A 15143-nucleotide genomic window follows, 5' to 3' on the forward strand; every position below is an offset into this window, starting at 1 on the left:
AGAGAGAGAGAGAGAGAGAGAGAGAGAGAGAGAGAGAGAGAGAGAGAGAGAGAGAGAGGAACATGGGAACATGGAGGTGGATTTTCATGTGTCTCTGCCAGTCAAATATAGTTGGTATATCTAGGTTGATTATTCGGTTACACATCTGAATGTATGGGCATTTTGTTATTGAGCATTATCAAATATATAAAGCCTCTGATTAACATTTTAAAAAATGTTACTAATAAAAAAAGGAAGTCAGAACTTATTAGAGATACTAGGACACACTTTAAATGATCTGTTCTGTCTATGGAGACTAAATAGTTTAATAGGCTTATTAGTTCAAAGTGCTACTTATAGATTTAAGAAGAGCAGCCTATTGATGATATGTAGTTTTCTGCTGTGTTCTAATTGGCATTCATGGTGTGGGGGCTCATGTACCTGTTTTACCAGAGTTAAATAGAATAATATGGTCACATATGGAACTTGTAATATGCTGTATTTTTAATATGTCATTCATATTGCAAGTAAAGTAAATTCCTGTGGGGGGAAAAAGAATTAAAAACAAAAAACTTGTCAGACATTGTGCCATACTTGGAAGGCAGAGATATCTGTATCTCTATGAGTCATATGCCAGCCTGATCTTGACTGTGAGTTTCTGGACAGGCAGGTTTACTTTGTCTGACCCTGTGCCAAGTAAGCAAGAAAACAAACACATAAATAAATTACAGTATACAATTGGAAAAAAAGGTATTCGACAGCTTATCTGCCTCAGTAGTCAGGGCAAAATAAAATTTTAATAAGTTCGTAACACTCATTTCATGCCAAGTAAGTTTAAATGCTCATTTGTGGTCAGATATCAGAAAAGATGGAAATGAGTGAGAGGTATTAATAGAAGAGTCTTTGCATATGTCAAGACTGATAAACAGAAACTGGAAAATACCTTTGATGGTTGAATATTAATTATGACACGGTTGTTCTCTGGCAGGGTTAGAAAGTACAAACACCTAGCCTCGGGAATCATAGCACATGCTCTGGCCATCTGTTAATAGTGCTTGAGAATAGGGGTTTGTTCCATATCTTCCTTTCTTCTTCATTGAAAATTATTTCAGTGTCTATGAATGAAAATCAAAATTGTTTAGTTTAAAGAGGTAAGTACAAGATCTTATACATGTCTTGATAGGCTATCTTGGTAATTTTTTCTCATAACAACAACCTAGAATATATGTAAATTAATCTTTTTAAGTTTTTCTGGTATTCTAAATTATACTGGTACATTTTACAATTATAAAATCTTGTTCAATGACAGACTTTATGATTGTACTGTACATATCTTTAAAATATTATGTAACTGTACATCTCAAATGGCATCTGATCACATAGCCTAAGTTTTAGTAATTGTACTTATAATACTGTGACTATTTTAACTAAAAATATATAATATGCAAACAAAAATATACAATACCAGGTATAAAATGTGAAATGTTTGAAATAGTGAAATACTTATGATCATTTAAGATTGTATTATGTTAGGGCATTACAAGACCTTCAAAGATGAAAACAATATGATGTTGATAGATGAATGTCTAATTATAAAATGAATATATAGATATATAAATATAAATGTAGCATCATGTTATTAAAATACAATTATGAAAGTAAATATTTATGTTTTTTTTCAAAGCAGTTAAAGAGGAATAGTGGGAAGATTAGATTTGAAAGGCAGGGTAATGGAAAATAGAATCTATCCTTAGCCTGGAGAGGTAGATCATTGTCAAGATCTTTGCTTATCCAGAGAACCAGTGCTCAATTATCAACACCCACATGATGGCCTAGGAACATTTGTAACTTCAGATTCATGGGTACTTATACCTTCTTCTAGCCTGTTGGGGTGACTTTTCCTTAGGAATGTGTGTCCCTGTATTTTTAATTGTTGATTGCTGTATGGGTAGAAAGCTAAATGCTGGCAAGCTTTTGGTTTTGTCATTTCTATGGCCCATCATCAATGTTTTCTCAGGCAGTGAGAAACATGCATATAGACAGAAAGGAGGATCCATCCTGTTAAGTTTGATGGGCTAGCTAAGAAACTGCCCCACCAAAAGACCAATAGCTTTAAACTATAAATAATTTACCTTGTGATAATCAACATTTTGTGGAATTTGAGAAAGCCACACAATACTAGCCTGCTCTGGTACTACACAAATACGTTGGACAGACATACATACAAATGAAACACACATACATATAAAACAAGTTTAAAAACTAATTAATTTTGATGAAAAAATTCAGCTGAATTTGGATTACTTTGTAAAAATCTATTTTGCTGTGACTGTTATACTTGTTAACTACTGAAGTTAAACTATTTTAGTCAAAATTCAATTGAAAATAGATTTATGAAAAGTTACTTTATAGCCTTAAGTATTTAAAAGTATCTAAATATTTCATACCAGTACAAGGCAAGATGTGAAGTATATTTTCGGTTACAAAACTTGTAGGTTGAGCATTGAACTCAGTAGTTAGTTGGTTTGAAGTTGAAGTTGTGCCTCTTCTTTCCAGGAAGTTTTATTTTTTTAAGATAATTCTATGAAAAACAAAGAAAACAGCTTTGGTATCTTCATTTAGTAAATGAAACGTAATTATAAGATGAGAGATATCTTAATATCATCTTTGTTTTGTACACTGAGTTAGTAAAAAGGTCAATGAGATGGCTCAGCAGCTAAAGTTCTTCTGCCAAGCCAGAAGCCTTGCAATCTACCCCATGAGAGATTTAAATTCCTGAAATTCTCTTCTAACTTCAACACACTTGATGTCATACACAGACACAAAGATAGACACCCACACCCACACAGACACACACTTAAATTTAAAATATAACCATATATATATATATATATATATATATATATATATATATATCCAGTACTGACCTAGCAGGATCCTCAGCAGAGGATGGCATTGATTGGCATCAATAGGAGGAGAAGCCCTTTGTCTTGTGAGTGCTGGATTTCCCTGTGTAGGGGAAGGCCAGAGTGGTGAGGTAGGAGTGAGTGGGTGGGATTGGGAGCACCTTCATAGAAGCAGGAGGGTGGGCATAGGAGAGGAGGTTTCCAGAGGGGAAATCAGGAAAGGGTATAACATTTGAAATGTAAATACATAAAATGTTCAATAAAAGTACTTAGTTAAAAAAAGAGAGAGGAAGAGAGTTGCTTAGGAAAGGGGGAAGGAGGTAAATACAAAGAAAGAAGGAAAGTAAGTAAAGTCATATATGTATGACTGAAAAAGCTGAAAAAGCAACAGAGAATCAAATTATTAGCTATTTAACAAAAACTTATAATATACATAATACAGAATTATATATGTATGTATATATTCTAGGAACCTTCAGTAAGAGAGAACATGGAGATGTTTTTTGTTTTTGTTTTAATTCTAGGTCTGGAATATCTTACTCAATATAGTCTTCACTAGTTCAATTTATTTATCTGCAAAGTTCACAGTTTCACTTTTACTTACATATACAACACGCACATGCACACACACACACATTATTCATTTGTATGTATCATTTGGACTGATGGCACTTTCTCTAAACTCTAAATAAATAAATAAGTAAATACCAAATACCAGTCAGAAATACTCTTTTGAGTTGCTGGCCTGTGCTTTGTAACAGATCCCCAAAACATACACCTATTGACATTGTCCTTAGTTATCCACCATATGTAGAAGGTAATTCCCTATTGCTTTAGACAGCATGCACTTCAGAAATAGGGCTCAGTGGCCCTTGAAATGGAACTGACCTGAATGCACCCTCATTGAGGACTAGTTTTCATGGTAAAAAAGGCACCAGGAGAGCTTCCAAAGGTGAGAAACAACCAAGATTTTCTTCCAGTTATGATGTCTATAAACCACATCAAAGACCAGCATGATATGGTATTCATACTGTAGTGTTGCACATACCTTGGTAGTAAATATGACTTAGGACTCCTTAAACAAGATAGATACAATGCCTGTTTCTAGAAAGTGAGCTAACTACTTAGTGCTGGTAAAATTATGGTTATTGAAGGAGAAGTTATGATTACTAATTTACTAAACCAGTGTTATGCCTAACAGTAATCTATAGCCATTTTTCCTTATACACATACAAATTTGAAATTCCTATCTATTACCAAAGAAATTTCTCTTTGCAGCAAAGGACTCTACAAACAAACACAAAACACTCAAACACTCAATGTGCAGAGTTGTTGATCCCAGACCAAATTCATATATATAGAAAATACTGACAAGCCTATGTCGGTGAACAGTGACAAAAAAAAAAAGATAGAAATATCATAAGGGCCAGACTTTACTATGTGATTGTGTATTCTAGCAATATCAGAAGCTATAATTATGAAGTCTTACTAATATGATTTCCCAAATGTAAGCTGAACAATGTGGACACCAAACTATATGGAGAAAAGCTCATGAGTTAAAACTGCCACAAAGAACTACAGGCATCTGAATAAATATGGGAGTGGAAGAGGTGGCTTTCTCCAGAGAAGATCACACAAATTCATTGTTCAAAATAGTCAATATTATGGGAATGTATGTGTGTATATGTGTGTGTATGAATAGAATGTACATATGTATATATACATATATGTTTGCATAATAACAATTGATGAAAAAGAAGTCATGAATTTGAATGAAATTCAGATGAGTATATGTGAAGTAGATAGAAGTATCAAAGGGAAATAGGAATGAATAAATGGTATAATTACTATAACATTTCAAGAGCAAACATACAAGATAAGGTGGACTGTGTTCAAGCAAGACATTTAATGTCTACTTCTAGCCTTCATTTGTATGTATAAATGCAGGTATGCATTTCTTCAGGAACACAAACAATGCAGTTATATACACATACACATACACACAAAATCTCACATCGTAAATTATAATACTATAGTCCAACAATATAGGTTTTAGTCAAAAGAAAAAAAACCTTAAAAGCATACTGTCAATATTCAGAGAAATTGTAATCATACAGATGTGGCTTTTTATGCGTTTGTAAATTGATTCATATGAATTTTTTCTATTTATTTGAGCATAATACATATATATAGCTGAAGTAGCTATTCAATATGTATTTGAGGACTACTTTAACTTTAGGGAATGGATAGACTTCATGTATGGTGATTGTGCTCAATTAACAAATTCTAAGAGAATAATATTTGATAACTTTATCAACTGAGAATTTTTATCTAATAAAAGCAGTAATCATGAAATTAAATATTATTTTATATTTAATTTCCATCACAAAATTCCTCTTCTTGTATCCTAAAAATTTGTCAGTGAGTTAGAAAACATTCACAGGTTAAACCAAATCATCCTCTCTGAGCCCAAGGCTATTACTGATCTCAGTTTGTCTATTTAATTCCCACATTCCTCCACAGTAGACAGTTAACTGTACATTGTTACAACTACAAACTATTAACTTCTGGGCTATGTCCTGGTATATCATTTATTACCTATTATTTGTTTCTCAATTGTTGTGCAATTGTATATCATGTCATCAATATTCACAATTTTTAAAAGTTGAAGGGCAAATGAGTTTCTACATCTATATATCCTTATAAATTTTTACAACAGATAGTCAAAGAGTATTTGGTTTAGATAGTCTTGTTCTGACACTTCTTGTTCCTAACACCAAGTGACTAATACTATGTGTCCAGTCAATTGTTATGAATATATTTTCATAATTATGGTAAAGAGAAGCCAGGTATGGAGAGAATGTAAATGTTGAGGTCCAGTTACCTTGTTCTTGTGAAAGTCTTGTGCATCTAGTCACAGCTTCTGATTCTAAAATTTATATTACATACATTTTAATATTGGAAAATCTTTATTTGTGTGACTGTAGTTAACTATATCATTTATGTCACACTAAAACAAGGTATAATACATAATTCATGATCCAATAAGGCTCGAAGGCAAAAAGAAAAGTCATACATTCTGAGGAAGCTAATATAAAGGGAACTGTTTATTCCCTTACAAATGACTGTACTATCATTTATGTACAATTATTGCCTTAGTTTTTCATATGACACATATCTCTTACTTGTAAAATACATACTTTTTTAATACAAATACAGTTTGCAAAACGGAAAGAAAAAAAACAAATAAAAACCTATTTAGCTAATATTTTTAAGATGTTTTATTTTTCCTAAAATAATTTTAGGCAAGCACACAGAGTCACGTTAGTAGTTCTGTCTTTCCATGTGACTGGGGGTGGGTCTTACAGTTTGATACAAAAGAAAATTAGAATAGATAATTCCTTTAGATATTTGAGACATGAGCCAGCACAATAGCACAATGTGAATTTTTCTTATTGTAAGGTTCATTAAAAAGAGATGTAGTAGCCTGAAGTATTCTTACTCTCTCTAAGATATAGCAGTATATTTCAAGTAAATTGTAGGCCTTCTGAATTCTAATAACATTTGCTTTCTATGAATGCTGTTTCCAAAAGACTTTCTTACATATAAACCTTCTACTCAAAAGCATTATGCAGACATTGTTAAAATCCAGGATTTTATATAGGAGGTTCAACTAATATAATATATAAGATATTAATCATGAAATCATGAATAAGAAGACAATAAGACCAATAAAAATATTAATGATTAATGATATGTTTGTTCACAACAAGAAAATCATATTATGCATGATATATACATAAAATTTTATGGGTAAATTTAAAAATAAATTTGAAAAATTAGTAATAGACAAATGCAATTTGTCTTCAATTTTAAAAGAGGCAAACTAGATTTGTGTGCCAACCAAAGAATGAATTGGTAATGAAAATGTGTTACATATACACAAAACAATTTAATTCATGTCTAAATGGAAATGAAATTTTTATATTTTAAGTTAAATGATTAAAACTGGAAAACTTTATAATGACTGAAACAACACAAGCTGAGAAATATAAGTACCAAATATTCTCTGGATTAAGTAAATCCTAGCATTAAATTCTTTCATTGTTAAGTTAATTTGTAGAAAGCAGAAAAGTAGAAATTAGAATACTGTGATGATGGAAATATTAAAGTTAGAAAATAGCAACGCCATGTATGATAGGAAGACAAAGTGTGGAAATGTCAGGAGTAGATATTTTAAGTAGGAATAGAGTAGGGGCAATGACAGAGTGAGATAGGGGCTAGTTAATGTTAAATAAATGTTGATTCTAAAGCAATATGAATACCTACTACTACTTTGTACATACAAACAGACAGACACACAGACACATACAGAGAGAGAGGGAGAGGGAGAGGGAGAGGGAGAGGGAGAGGGAGAGGGAGAGAGAGAGGGAGAGAGAGAGAGAGAGAGAGAATTAGGGATAAAAGTATAGACAGAAACAGACATAGAGGCAGAAATAGAAAAATGAATGAAGAAAGTTAGAATTGAAATATCCACCATTGCTGAATAATATTGATCTTAAAAAGCATGGGTTATTAAAAAAAATTCAGTGTTGTGTGGTAGGCATACCGCAGGGAGGCCCTAGAAGCTCCCTTCAAAAATATAGGCTCTTTCTTTTCTTCCTGTTTTTACACCAAACTTGCAGATAAGTTTCTATGGCTGAAGACACCTCACACCTTGATTACATGGCAAAGAAAATATGCTAGAACAGAGTTAGTGACTTCTCACTATGATTAGTTTCCATAGTGCTTAAGGTTGCTATTCAGGCACTTGGTGAAGAACAGGTAATGTGATCTTACCCATATGTAAATGCTTCAAACTGCAATACCAACATGTCAGGGAAGATGTATCTATCCACTGGAGCAATAGTAACAAAATTATCATGGGAGTAATCAACCATTCTTTAATTTGTTATGAGACCTACTTCACAAGAATACACCCTTGGCTACATGAACTCAGTTGTAAGATCATGGATGAGGTAGTCTTAGGCCTTCAGGGAGAAGTTACTATTTGGCAGCTAAATTTACATGGAATGAAAATACCTTCTAAGTATCTATGTTTACGCCTATAACCAAATGCATTTATCAGAGATGCTTCTCTGCAATGAATGATGGTGAATACAAAGGTGGATGACTGTTCAAGATATTCAGAAAAAGTGATGTTTCAGTGTTCAGTACTAAACATGATATTTACACTATTCCCTTTAAGTCCCTGGTAACTTCATAGACCGGGGGTGGGGGTGTCCAAAGAATATAAGGCATGGAAAGGCTAGTACACATATTGAGGTTTCAGGAAAAAAAAATGGGTAACAGTAAAATGAAATATATACGTGTAGGTCATTGTCAAAAAACAAATTCAATACCCTTTTTAAAACATTATCTGATATAATAGCAATCTTAAACTTGCTACAATGGAGCTAAAGAGCTAAATTTTTAAAAATTAATGTCAATTATATAAATCTTGTATTTAATTCAGTAGGTCTCTATTACCTTTTGGAAAATTTAACAGTTCCCTAATATTCTAATAGTCACTGCCTATTTCATTAATACAGATGTTGCTACTCCATTTCTTGAATTTTCATGTTTCAAAAATAGCAAAGTACTTATAGTTATTCTCTTGGCCAATCTTCTCATATTTCTCTGCCTTATATGCTTTAATAACTTCCTTTTTTACTTGGAAAGTATCATATTCCTCTTTTAAACTTAAGTGCAACAACAGTTACTAATACATTTTCTTTCTTAATCATGCATGTAGTCTTTTTTCTCACATTCCATACTTAAGAGATATTCTATAGGTTATTAATTCTTGTTTTGATTTGTATGAATAACAATCCTTTTCATCATTTTTTCTGTATCTATCATTTTCTGATTATAGCCTAGAACAAATTACACTAAGGTTATACCACTCGCTCAGGATGTCTGTAATATTAGTATGAGGAATTGAGTATGCCTTTATAAACAAAATCAGAACTTCAAACCCATTTTAAACTCTCTATTGTCTTAAGGGTAGACAGTAAATGAAAATGCATTTCTTTATTTGCTAGTTTGGTTTGATTTTGGTGGGGTTTTTTTTTTGGTTTGGTTTTGTTTGTTCATTTTTCTTTTTATCGAATATTTTATTTATTTACATTTCAGATGTCATCCCTTTCCTAATTTCCCGTCCCTAGAAACCGCTATCCCATCACCCTTTCTCTTTTTTGCTTTTATTATACCATTTGAATTACATGCTTTACATAGTGAGCTTATGAATTTCAAGAATGCTGCTCTGCTGAGCATTAACGCAGTAGATACTGCTGATAAAATTACCCATGGCCTGAGGTCAGTATTTATATTTTGGTGAAGCTTCAAGAATGGCATATATAGCTTGATAATACTAGCTCCTTCTGTCCTGGGAATAATTTTATTCCTGCCCATCTTATTAAAGCTTGTCTTTAATAACATCAACATGTTGGCAGCCAAAGTACATGGCTTGAACCTGAAAATAGACCCCAAGAGTTATTAATTTTACAGGCTGGCAAGCCAAGGGTGGGTAAGATTCTGCATAGAGCTTTACCAACATAGGACAGGAGAACATTGCTTTTGATAATGCATTTTCCATGATGGGTAAGGAAGGCATTCTTGTCAGAATGACCTAAGACAGGCTCAGTCTTGTTAATGAAATAAGAAAGGGGGAGAGGCAGAGAGCCTTTGGGGCTACTTGACAAGAATCTGACATAGACCAAGAACAAAGAAATGGGCTGCTTGGCAGGAATATGACATTGGCCAAGGACAAGGAAGTAGGCTTCAGGCAGGGATCTGACATTAGGCTAGAACAAAGAGGTAATCTCAGGCAGGAACCTAAATATTAGACTAGAACAAAGAAGTAATTTCAGATAGGAATGTAAATTTTAGGCTAGAACAAGGAAGTAGGCTTCAGATACAAAAATGACCTTGGGCTAGGACAAGGAAGTACACTCAGAAACTTTGGTCATCCTGATAAGACCTTAGAAACAGTGATCATGGACTATTCACGTAATTGAGTTTAATGCCTTGCTTGTTCTTTGACTATTTGTGTTTATTGTCTTACTTGTTCCTTGACTATTTGCAGCTATTGTATTGCTAAACCCTAAACCTAGAACTGACCTTAGTACAAGCATGTAGTCGAAAAGGTATCAAAGCATAAAAAAGAAGGGGGGATAAGATAGGGGGTTCTAGGGAGGGAAATTGGGGAAAGGGGGTGACATCCATATTGTAAACAAATAAAATATCAATAATAATAATAATAATAAAGAAAATAAATAAATCCACCAAAAATGCAGACAAGCATAAATTGTCCCCCGATCATGGTTCTCCCTTACCCTTAAAGGGATGCTGTACAATAAACCTCATCAGTTTTCTAACTGCAGAAAAACAAGAAGAAGAAGAAGAAGAAGAAGAAGAAGAGGAGGAGGAGGAGGAGGAGGAGGAGGAAGAGGAGGAGAAGGAGGAGAAGGAGAAGGAGGTGGAGAAGAAGAAAAGGAGGAGGAGGAGGAGCAGGAGGAGGAGGAGGAGGAGGAGGAGGAGGAAGAGATTGGATACAGAGAATGTGGTATATTTACATAATGAAGTACTACTCAGCTATGAAAAACAATGATTTCATGAACTTTGCAGGTAAATGGATGAAACTAGAAAATATCATCCTGAGTGATGTAACCCAGACATAAAAGAACACATATGGTATCCACTCACTGATTAGTAGATATTAGTCCAAAAGCTCGTAATACTCAAGATAGAACCCATAGACCATGTAGGAGAAAGGAAGACCAGAATGTGGAAGCTTCAGTCCTGCATAGAAGGTGGAACAAGATGATCACCAGAGCTGTTGCTAGGGAAGATATGGGAGGGAGAGAGGAGGGGGAGGGGAAAACAGGGAACAACATCAAGTACTGGAGGGGATGGGAGAGAGGCACAGAGGGTCAGGAAATTGAATAAAAATATGTAGCCATGGGGGACGAGGAACTGGGGTAGCCACTAGAGGGTCCCAGATGTCAGGTTTGAAAGAGGCTCCCTGGGTCAATCTGGGATGACCTTAGCTGAAATACCCAACAAAGGAGAGATACAACCTGTAGAGAGCACCCCCTGTAGATAGGCATGGCCCCCAATCGAGGGATGGGGCCACCCACCCATCTCAAAGTTTTTAACCCAGAAATGTTCCAGTCTGAAGGAAAGACAAGGACAAAAAATAAAGCAGAGACAGAAGGAAGGGCCATCTGGGGACCACCCCACTTGGGGATCCATCTTGTCTGCCTAGGTTGGGGCTAGAACTGCCACCCACACCTCATTTCATATCGTTGTAATAGCCTGAAACCATGCTGCAGCCCTAGCCAGTGACATATAGGAAGACCCTGGGTTTTCTCTGTTAGCCTGTGAAGTTAAGCTTCAGGGGATGTTTGTGCTAGCACAGTTCTCACCCTCCTGTGTCTGCCTATCAGGAGATTGTTCATCCCATTCGTAACCTCCGATTCGTAGAAACCGATGTTTCTTCTCATCATCTACCCAGTCTTCCCTTCCTCCACCTCCCTCCTCCAACTCCCGTTACACCATCAGAGACGGAGAGTGACATACATATTTTCTCATCTGATTGATTTTATTATCACCATCATACAAGTTTTATGTGGCAAAATGTGCCCTTGGCAGCCTGACCATGGCCTAGCTCCTAGACCCATTCATTGATGTTTCATAGGTCTTTGTACCCACTTGGGGCCTAGGAGCTGGCCCCAAGTCTTCATCACCAACAGGGGAGCTTTCAGGGCAAAGTGAACCTTCTGAAGGTCGTAAGAAGGCGGCTTTCTCATTCATTTGGTTATGTATGAGCAATGCAGGCGCTGAAGCTGGTGCCATAACTGGAGCTGGAGCAGGAGGAGCAGGAGCCAGATCCAGAGCCAAGTCGCTAAGTTCTCCATGAACTCTTACTCTAACGGATATTTCCGATTTTGCTCCACATGCTGGTCTAAGGCTTCTCTCCATCTTCTCCGTGATCTGAAATAATTACATAGTAAATTCACAAGGGCACTGGTTTTATAGAAAGAATGTGGATGGGGATTCACAAAAAGGGACAGAGGTAGATGAGAAATTTATAGCAGGTCTGAGAATATCTTAGGGGAAAGGATGGCCTCAGAAGGGGAACAATGAGCTTAGTTGAGAACTCTCACCTTAGCAACATTTCTGCCACTAGAGGTACTCTGGTTCTTGTTGGCGTATTTACTCCTCCTCAGTTGTTGTGATCCTTTTGGTTTCTTCTGCCTGGATTTCCCGGCAGCAGCACCAGGCTTAAGGACTTTCTTAGAGGTACGTGCCATAATGTGTTCTTCCACCAACTGGCCCCAGAGCTCTGAGCTCCCTGCTTACCTACCTGTCAGAACAATGGTCGGCCACACCCTCAGCCTTTATTGGTTAGCAAAGTCCTCCCTAGCCAATGGCAGCTCTGCAGTGGCTGAGACCTCACAAAGCCCTACCTCTGACCCCTTTGAGGACATGTAACCTATGCCCAGTATGTTTTGAAGGCAGATATATTTTCTGTCTTAATTAGTATTATTATTTCTGTGATGGTACACCATGACCAAAAGCAACCTTGGAAAAGGGGGGGTGTATTTTAGCATATACTTCCAGGTAACTGTCACTAAGGAAGTCAGAGCAAGAACTTAAACAGGGCAGCAACAGGGCAGCAACTTTGAGGCAGGAGTTGATGAAGTGACCATGGAAGGGTTCTGCTTACAGGATTGCTCCCTATTGCTTGCTCAGTTTGCTTTTTTAAAAAAATAGAATTCAGGGTTACCAAACCAGGAGTGACCCCACCAGCAATGGGCCAGCCCCATCCACAATAGACTAATTCTCCATCATTAATTAGTAATTAGGAAAATGCTCCACAGGTTTATCTACAGCCTGATCCTATGGAGGCATGCACTTAATTAAGGATCCCTCCTCTCAGATGACTCTAGATATATCAAGTTTACATAAAACTATCCATGACAATTGACCTCTTGTCAAGCTGTTACTCAAACATAACACTATTAAGCAACAACCTTTTCTTTATCGTTTGTCCCACAGATCTCACATTAAAAACATAAATAACTTTAAAAAGTCCCACAGTATTTAAAATTCAAATACATTAAAAGTGCAGTCCCTTTAGATATCCAATCTCTTAAAAATTTAAAATCTTTTTAATAAGTTCAAAGTTTCTCAACTGTGTCCTCCTGTAAAAATCAAAATTGTTAAATACTCAATTAGTTTAAGAAGAAAGAACCAGGCATGGTCACAATCAGGTCAGAGCAAAAGCAAACTCTCAGCAGTGTGAATAATGCAAACCCCAATGTCTGGAAGTCTCTTGTGATCTTCTGTGTTTCTCCAAGTGTTGAGATCACTCCTGACTCTACCCTCTGTAGCATGCACAGCTTGTCTCCTAGACACTTTCTAGCTTGACTCCTCTGCAGTTGCTGTTCTTGATGGTCATCCTATGGTACTTCCCTCTCCAATACACTTGAGCTGTTAAAGTCAAAAGGCTTGATGATGTAATTCTTTAATTAAGTATTTAAAGTAAATCTTCCATGGTAACAAGATATCTAGTGTGTGGTTAAATAGTGTGATTTGACCAATGTTCAGGAAGATTTGTTTCTGTAAACTGAAAGCCTGAAGCATGAACATACACAAAGTTAATCTATAAATTAACCTCATAAAATAAAATTTTTTAATATAATTATCATAAAGTAAATTTTCATGAGATTAATGTGTCAGACCTCGAAAATCTTCAAGACATTCATATCTTCATATGGTCTAGTTTTGCTTGTAAAATTGCTAACCATATTTCTCTTTTTAGATGTTAATTATAAGAATTTCATATAATTTTCCTGTTTATCTACTTTCATATTTTATTTTACATGGAACATTTGGATTGTCAAAATAACATGATTTGCATGGAAATTTAGGTAGCAAATCATTCAGTTTCTTTATGCCCAAAGCCTCAAAATCAATGTAAATATGTAAAATTCACAACATAAATAGAAATGTATCTTTTGTAAATCTCCCCTACCCCCTTTGTGTGTGTGTGTGTGTGTGTGTGTGTATGTGTGTGTGTGTGTGTGTGTTTGTGTATGAACATGTGTAAGGATACCACTAATTTCCTGGGAGTACTTTCATTCTTGCCCACTGTGTTAAAGCTTTTCTTCAACAACATCAACATGTTGGAAGCCAAGTATATGGCTTGAACCTAAAAATGGGCCCTCAGACAGAGTTATTAAATTAACAGGCTGGCAAGCCAAGGGTGGGTAAGATTCTGCACAGAGCCTTACCAACATAGGACAGGAGTGCATTGCTTTTGATAATGCATTTTTCTTGATGGATAAGGAAGGCATTCTTGTCAGAATGACCTAAGACAGGCTCAGTTTTGTTAATGAAATAAAAAAGGTGGAGAGGCTGAGAGCCTTTAGGGCTGCTTGGCAAGAATCTGACATGGACCAAGGACAAGGAAACAGGGAAATATGACATAAGGCAAGGAAAATGTAGTGGGCTTCATGCAGGAGTCTGATAATAGGCTAGAACAAGGAAGTAATTTCAGGCAGGAATCTAAATCTTAGGCCAGAACAACGAAATAATTTCAGGCAGAATTCTAAATATTAGGCTAGACCAAATAGTAATTTCAGACAGGATTCTAAATTTTAGGCTAAAACAAGGAAGTAGGCTTCAGACATGAAAATGACTTTGGCTTAGGACAGGCAAGTTGGCTCAGATATTTTGGTCATCATGATAAGCCCTTAGAAACAGTGATCATGGGAATGTTCACAAAATTTTGTTTATTGTATTGCTGTCTCTTTGAAAAGGCATTTCTTAAAGAAAAGAGAATAAAGCTCAGCAAAAAAAATACCATTCTTTGGGATGTGATCTGCCTCCAATACACTCCATGGCACCATGTGAGAATTTTATTTTTTGTACTATATTATTGCCTAGTATGACCAAAAAGAACCAAGCAACCCTCCAAATGTTTCCTAACTGGCAAGTCCTTGGGGCAGCATCGTACCTGGTTGTCCCTGGAAGACTTCCAGTAATGCAGACAGAATTGTAGACTGGAAAATAGACTGCAGGGTATAGGATGCAGTTTTCTTTTGTTGAGTGTGCTTTAGAAGGACTTGGAAGGCAGGGAACTCAAGGCCACAAACCTCTCTTGTGTTTTTTCCCAGCCCAATGCAGTGATCATGTTTTTTAGGGAAT

Source organism: Grammomys surdaster, unplaced genomic scaffold (assembly GCF_004785775.1).
Source record: "Grammomys surdaster isolate TR1022 unplaced genomic scaffold, NIH_TR_1.0 60, whole genome shotgun sequence".
Classification (NCBI taxonomy): domain Eukaryota; kingdom Metazoa; phylum Chordata; class Mammalia; order Rodentia; family Muridae; genus Grammomys; species Grammomys surdaster.